The sequence below is a fragment of the Schistocerca americana genome, chromosome 1 (genome assembly GCF_021461395.2).
Source record: "Schistocerca americana isolate TAMUIC-IGC-003095 chromosome 1, iqSchAmer2.1, whole genome shotgun sequence".
NCBI lineage: Eukaryota > Metazoa > Arthropoda > Insecta > Orthoptera > Acrididae > Schistocerca > Schistocerca americana.
In genome coordinates this window covers 375,838,660-375,846,853 of record NC_060119.1, presented here as the reverse complement: position 1 = coordinate 375,846,853, position 8,194 = coordinate 375,838,660, and positions in this window count along the sequence as shown.

Below are 8,194 nucleotides of genomic sequence, written 5' to 3'. Positions count from 1 at the left end.
GGATAAATTTTGGAATTATTTCAGAATGACCGCCCCCCATGAACTTGCCGTTGGTGGGGAGGCTTGCGTGCCTCAACGATGCAGATAGCTGTACCGTAGGTGCAACCACAACAGAGGGGTATCTGTTGAGAGGCCAGACAAACATGTGGTTCCTGAAGAGGGGCAGCAGCGTTTTCAGTAGTTGCAGGGGCAACAGTCTGGATGATTGACTGATCTGGCCTTGTAACCTTAACCAAAACGGCCTTCCTGTGCTGGTATTGCGAATGGTTGAAAGCAAGGGGAAACTACAGCCATACGTTTTCCCGAGGGCATGCAGCTTTACTGTATGGTTAAATGATGATGGCGTCCTCTTGGGTAAAATATTCGGGAGGTAAAATAGTCCCCCATTCGGATATCCGGGCGGGGACTACTCAAGAGGACGTCGTTATCAGGAGAAAGAAATCTGGCATTCTACGGATCGGAGTGTGGAATGTCAGATCCCTAAATCGGGCAGGTAGGTTAGAAAATTTAAAAAGGGAAATGGATATGTTAAAGTTAGATATAGTGGGAATTAGTGAAGTTCGGTGGCAGGAGGAACAAGACTTCTGGTCAGGTGAATACAGGGTTATAAATACAAAATCAAATATGGTAATGCAGGAGTAGGTTTAATAATGAATAAAGAAATAGGAGTGCGGGTAAGCTACTACAAACAGCATAGTGAACGTATTATAGTGGCCAAGATAGACACGAAGCCCATGCCTACTACAGTAGTACAAGTTTATATGCCAAATGCCAACTAGCTCTGCAGATGACGAAGAAATTGAAGAAATGTATGATGAGATAAAAGAAATTATTGAGGTAGTGAAGGGAGACGAAAATTTAATAGTCATGGGTGACTGGAATTCGACAGTAGGAAAAGGGAGAGAAGGAAACATAGTAGGTGAATATGGATTGGGGCTAAGAAATGAAAGACGAAGCCGTCTGGTAGAATTTTGCACAGAGCATAACTTAATCATAGCTAACACTTGGTTCAAGAATCATAAAAGAAGGTTGTATACCTGGAAGAATCCTGGAGATACTAGAAGGTATCAGATAGATTATATAATGATAAGACAGAGATTTAGGAACCAGGTTTTAAATTGTAAGACATTTCCAGGGGCAGATGTGGTCTCTGACCACAATCTATTGGTTATGAACTGTAGATTAAAACTGAAGAAATTGCAAAAAGGTGGGAATTTAAGGAGATGGGACCTGGATAAACTGACTAAACCAGAGGTTGTATGGTGTTTCAGGGAGAGCATAAGGGAACAATTGACAGGAATGGGGGAGAGAAAATATAAAAATGCAGTAAATGAAGCAGGCAAAAAGGAATACAAACGTCTCAAAAATGATATCGACAGGAAGTGCAAAATGGCTAAGCAGGGATGGCTAGAGGACAAATGTAAGGATGTAGAGGCTTATCTCACTAGGGGTAAGATAGATACAGGAAAATTAAAGATAGCCACTTGTATGAATATCGAGCTCAGATGGAAACCCAGTTCTAAGCAAAGAGGGGAAAGCAGAAAGGTGGAAGGAGTATACAGAGGGTCTATACAAGGGCAATGTACTTGAGGACAGTATTATGGAAATGTGAAGAGGATGTAGATGAAGATGGAATGGGAGATACGATACTGCGTGAAGAGTTTGACAGAGCACTGAAAGACCTGAGTCGAAACAAGACCCCAGGAGTAGACAACATTCCATTAGAACTACTGACAGCTTTGGGAGAGCCAGTCCTGACAAAACTCTACCATCTGGTGAAGATGATGTATGAGACAGGCGAAATTCCCTCTGACTTCAAGAAGAATATAATAATTCCAATCCCAAAGAAAGCAGGTGTTGACAGATGTGAAAATTATCGAACTACCAGTTTAATAAGTCACAGCTGCAAAATACTAACACGAATTATTTACAGACGAATGGAGAAACTGGTAGAAGCCGACCTCGGGGAAGATCAGTTTGGATTCCGTACAAATGTTGGAACACGTGAGGCAATACTGACCTTACGACTTATCTTAGAAGAAAGATTAAGGAAAGGCAAACCTACGTTTCTAGCATTTGTAGACTTAGAGAAAGGTTTTGACAATGTTGACTGGAATACTCTCTTTCAAATTCTGAAGGTGGCAGGGGTAAAATACAGGGAGCGAAAGGCTATTTACAATTTGTACAGAAACCAGATGGCAGTTATAAGAGTCGAGGGGCATGAAAGGGAAGCAGTGGTTGGGAAGGGAGTGAGACAGGGTTGTAGCCTCTCCCCAATGTTATTTAATCTGTATATTGAGCAAGCAGTAAAGGAAACAAAAGAAAAATTTGGAGTAGGTATTAAAATCCAGGGTGAAGAAATAAAAACTTTGAGGTTCGCCGATGACATTGTAATTCTGTCAGAGACAGCAAAGGACTTGGAAGAGCAGTTGAACGGAATGGACAGTGTCTTGAAGGGAGGATATAAGATGAACATCAACAAAAGCAAAACAAGGCTAATGGAATGTAGTCGAATTAAGTCGGGTGATGCTGAGGGAATTAGATTAGGAAATGAGTCACTTAAAGTAGTAAATGAGTTTTGCTATTTGGGGAGCAAAATAACTGATGATGGTCGAAGTAGAGAGGATATAAAATGTAGACTGGCAATGGCAAGGAAAGCGTTTCTGAAGAAGAGAAATTTGTTAACATCGAGTATAGATTTAAGTGTCAGGAAGTCATTTCTGAAAGTATTTGTATGGAGTGTAGCCATGTATGGAAGTGAAACATGGACAATAAATAGTTTGGACAAGAAGAGAACAGAAGCTTTTGAAATGTGGTGCTACAGAAGAATGTTGAAGATTAGGTGGGTAGATCACGTTACTAATGAGGAGGTATTGAATAGGATTGGGTAGAAGAGAAGTTTGTGGCACAACTTGGCTAGAAGAAGGGATCAGTTGGTAGGACATGTCCTGAGGCATCAAGGGATCACAAATTTAGCATTGGAGGGCAGCGTGGAGGGTAAAAATCATAGAGCGAGACCCAGAGATGAATACACTAAGCAGATTCAGAAGGATGTAGGTTGCAGTAGGTACTGGGAGATGAAGGAGCTTGCACAGGATAGATTAGCATGGATAGCTGCATCAAACCAGTCTCAGGACTGAAGACCACAACAACAACAACATTCAGAATGAGTACAGAGACATTTGATTATGTAGTGTCCTCTGTTTCAAATAGATTACAGAAGCAAAACACAAATTTCAGAATGGTTATTACCCCTGAAGAGAAAGTTATGGTCACCATCAGGTAAGTACACAATATTAAGTTTACAGCAATCATTTTATTATGAAAAATTTACAAATTGTGATAGATTCAAACAATGAGAAGTAAAATACATCACAGTTCACTCACTTAAGTATCAAAGTTTTCAGAATCTTGGTGGCTTGAAATAACAGTGTCATCAGGTTGAATTTCAGAAATTACTATTTCATTTTGCGGATTTCCAGCAATTACGATTTCAACTGGATTTTCAGGTGCATAGGGCGACATCAGTGAATGTGCAGTGGAAGTGGTTGAGTGTTCCAATTCTTCCAAAAGATCCTGCTGAATTTTTATCCTGGCTCTCAACTGAAGTGCTGGTCATAGTTTTCGCATTGCTGGCAGCAAACTCACTACGAAATGATAGCTGTCATTTTGCGTTTCTGATCTCGACATTTGCTGCTCAATTAGCCTCAAGTTTTGCTTCTCTATATTTAGCGACTCAGAGTTTGTCGATTTCTTGGATATCTTGTTTTGGTTTGTGAATAGGGTGGGTGAGGGAGGGGGAATCGAAACGCTACCCTCTGCACTTACAGTCAGTCTTGGTTGGTTTCACCAGGTGAAACAATCTCTCTCTCTCTCTCTGTAAGAGCTGGTGAGAATGGTACGTCTTCGTGTGCGTCGATGTGTTGCGATGCTGTTCTTTTACTGTGATGAGCATTAGTTTTCGTCTTCCGTGGCGTCATTATGTCAGTCAGGAAGGTCGTTAGCTCGTACCACAGTCAACTGGATTGGAAAGGCGGCATGCCACCTTCGTCTCCTGAACGTTCAGCACGAGTTTTTTTTTTAGTTCAGAGCGGAAACTGTCACGTAGGTTCTTCCATTTATTCTTCAGTACCTCACCTGAAAATATAGACGTGAAAATATGCGTAAATAATTAAGTACACTGTACACTTAATACATTTTTTGTCCTTAGCACATTAACTGCAAATCCTACACATCCTTCAATTACGCTCATTTAATTCTTTTTCAGATATTTGTCGGTTCAGATGTCTTTCCATGCACTGTCACAGTCGTTTCGGATGGGTCTAACTACACTCGCACAATGTGTGCATGAAACGTGCCCCACAATATGTGAAATTCTGAGCGCTGTACACCTGCTTTCTCCTACTATACCACTGCTTCAAACCGCTGCAAAACACATGTATGTCAACTGGAATTTTCCGAATTGTGTGGGGGCCATTGATGGTAAGCATGTTCGGATTAAATGAACCCCTCATTCTGGGACAAATGTATTACAATTACAAAAAATATTTTTCGCTTGCTGTACTAGCTGTAGCCGATGTTAACTGTAGATTAACAGCAGTTAACATTGGAGGCTATGGGAAGCAATCAGATGGTGGCATATTTAGAGCAAGTAACTTGTAGAATAATATTTTGAACGAAACTGAAAATTGGCCTCCACCGAAAGAACTACCAGGTACTTGAGTAAAAGCCCCATTAATGTTGGTTGGAGATGAAGCCTTTCCACTACTGGAAAACGTAATGCACCCTTTCCCTGGACTGTCACTGATTGAGGAAGAGAGGTTATTTAACAGGAGGCTGTCGAAGGCTAAAACGGTGGTGGAACGCACTTTCGGAATTATGGCCAGCAAATGGCGTCTTCTCCGAAAGGAATTCGAAACTTCTGTAGAACGTGCAGACATTATTATTCAGTGCATCTGTGTCTTGCACAATATAATAATCGATAAAGATGGGCCTGACATTTATTTCCCTTCAATTGTTTATTTACCAGGACATAACAGAACACAGTGCTTTAGCAGCATGCTTCCAAAATGACAGAGCAAATAGTAGTGCTTCAAGAAGAGCGAGGAGTGTCAGAGAGGCCTTCAAAAACTATGTCAACAGTCATTAATGCAAATATATTTCATGTCGAAATTATCAAATACTGTAACTATTGTGAACGTCATTTCATTATCAAAATACTGTAATAGTATCTATACACATCTAATAAACGGTTACTGTTACTTATTTCTTGGAGTCTTCTAGCTATTTATTTTACTTTTTTGTACTTACTGTCTGTTCCACAATCACATGGTATTTCATTCCATGCTTGACGAACAAAATCCCTGTAGTGGTAATATTTATTTTTCTGGTCCCACAACACAGGGCGTTCACGCACATTGTTAATTAGTCTTTCGACGTCCATCGCAAGCAAGCAATTACTCCAGACGCAAGCGCAAACAAGCAATCGCTCCAAACACTCGCGCGTAACGCAAACTCGGTTGCGACTACAGCGGAGACATCGAATCGCACCGCATCACATCGCTCGGCCCAGCCTGCAGTCTAAACGGGCACCGCTCTGTTGCCACTTTTGAACCAAGCCTACCCACTGTCACGCGATTTCAGCGCGTCATCGCTCCGCTCGGCTCGGCATCGCATTGCGGGCAGTGTAAATGTAGCTACACTGATGCTGTTCTTCAATGATATGTGTAGTTGGTTGACAATATGGAGGACATGCTTTGGCTTTAGACATTTCAGTGTTTAATTTTGACAAATAAACCATTTCTGAAGGTAATTCCCTACTTGTGTCGAGTTTAATGTGGACTCCATACTGCACTGCACGCTGCTACTTGGAGGCAATTTTAATATTTAAAGAAAAATCTGACCTGATGTTGCTTCACACATACGACCTCTGTCACTGCATAACTTTGCCTAACAGACTGAGCCACTGTAATGTTGATGTAATTGGCTCCTAAATTTACCATTTACAAAGCATATTGTGAGCTCTCTTTTCCAAAAGTTGGCAGATGCACGTTTTCAAAGAAAGCAGACACATCAGTAGCTTCAAAAATTGCAGAGAATATACCAACTGAGAATATAATGAGCTGCTCTTTCGATTTGGCTGCAAAATGGCAACTGCCGTTTAGTGTCTCGAAATATCGCAAAAGTCAATTGTGGTCTCTGTCATCTTCGATACAGCATGTACACATCATAATGACATCACACATGACTCCACTAGCGTGCAATAATACTCACCCAAATTGTTCTAGGTCTGCCATCTTGGACTGCTATGTTGGATTCTGACATCATAGAGGCTGCTCTCTATATGCCAACCTGAGTTATGTACTAAGCACCAGTGAGTTGGAAACCATGCAGTCCTCAGGTCCGCCATCTTGGATCACCAACTTGTGCTATGATGTCATATATCTGGGAAAAACCCAGAAGGACGAGTGGACATCTTAGATTCTTTACTTCCAACATCTTGAATTTTAGCCACAGACAAGTGAGCTGGGAATCATGTCGACCACCCTCAGGTTGGCCATCTTGGATTTTATAATTAGAACAAGTAACTTTGCAAGCCTGGAGGCTATCCTCAGGCCCACCATTTTGGATTTATGAATATGCCACCAGTAGGACAATTGTCCATCTTAGATTTTATGAATTTCCTACCAGTTTGCACTTAGGACAATTGGGCTCGTACCGGTAGCACAAGGAGCTGTGATGTCAGAGGGATGAGGAAGCTCAGTAGCACAGTTGGAATATTTTGACTTTCCTACCAGTTCAGACTTGGGACAATTGGGCAATTAGTACAAGTGATCCAACAACATAGGCTGGAAGGTAGGAGACAAGGTACAGGCAGAAATGAAGCTGTGCGGACAGGGCGTGAGTCATGCTAGGGTAGCTCAGATGGTAGAGCACTTGCCCACAAAAGACATAGGTCGCGAGTTCGAGTCTCAGTCCGGCTCACAGTTTTAATTTACCAGGATGTTTCCTATCAGTGCACACTCCATTGCAGAGTGAAAATCTTATTCTGGAACAACACAGGCTGTTCCAGTATTCTCTAGCCTGCCATCTTGGTTTCTATACTACCTGTTAAAAAACATCTGTTTTGTGTTATACCAAAAACCAAAGGAAGAAGCACCTCCTCAGTAGTAGTATAATTACAGTCTACTTTGTTTAATTGTCTGGAAGCAAATGGGATTGTATGTTCATGACCATCAACTTCTTGAGACGAGATTGCACCTATGGCAAAATTGGATGCATCTGTTGAAAGAATAAAAGGTATACTGAAATCCGGATAGGCTAACACTGGGTCTGTGGTTGGAGCAGTTTTAAGTTCTTCCATTGCCTTTTTGCACTCTGTTGACCAATTAAATGTGGCTCCTTTCTTCAGTAGCTGTGTCATTGGACGTGCTATATTGGCATAAATGGCTATAAATCGTCTGTAGAAACTTGACAATCCAAGAATGATTGTAGTTCTTTCAAATTCTGTGGTTCAGGAAAATTGTTTACACCTTCAATTAATTTTGGATCAGGTCGAAAACCTTCACTGGTTATAACATGACCAAGGTAGTTACCTCCACTTTGTGCAAAATGACATTTATCTATTGATAAAAACAGGTTTCCGCTCCTTATACGCTCAAAAACAGATTGTAGTCTCTCAGTATGCTGCTTCATGTTTCACCAAAAATTATTACATCATCAAGGTAAACAAGTGCTTCTGTTGGGGTAAGCCCTCGTAAAACTGAATCCATCAGGTGTTGAAATGTAGCTGGATCATTACAAAGTCCAAACGGCATTCGATGATACTCCTGTTGCTGTTACAAATGAAGTTTCTGCTTGATCATCTGGATGCACTGTTAACTGGTGATAACCAGTTGTTAAATCACATACTGAAAAAATTCGACATCTGCCCAAGTAATCCAAGGTTTCCACTAAATTTGGTAAGGAGTAAATGTCGGATGTGGTCACAGCATTCAAAGATCGGTAAACAATACAAAAAAAGGAACTGTGATTCTCCAGTCACTGATTTTTTCTTTACAATTACAACAGGAGAACACCACACTGGGTCTGAAATATCTCTTGGTTTTATAATTCCGGCTTCTAATTGTTCTTTAACCATGTTTTCTACCAACTCTCTTTGACTAAATGGTATTCGGTAAGGTTTCTGTGTGAT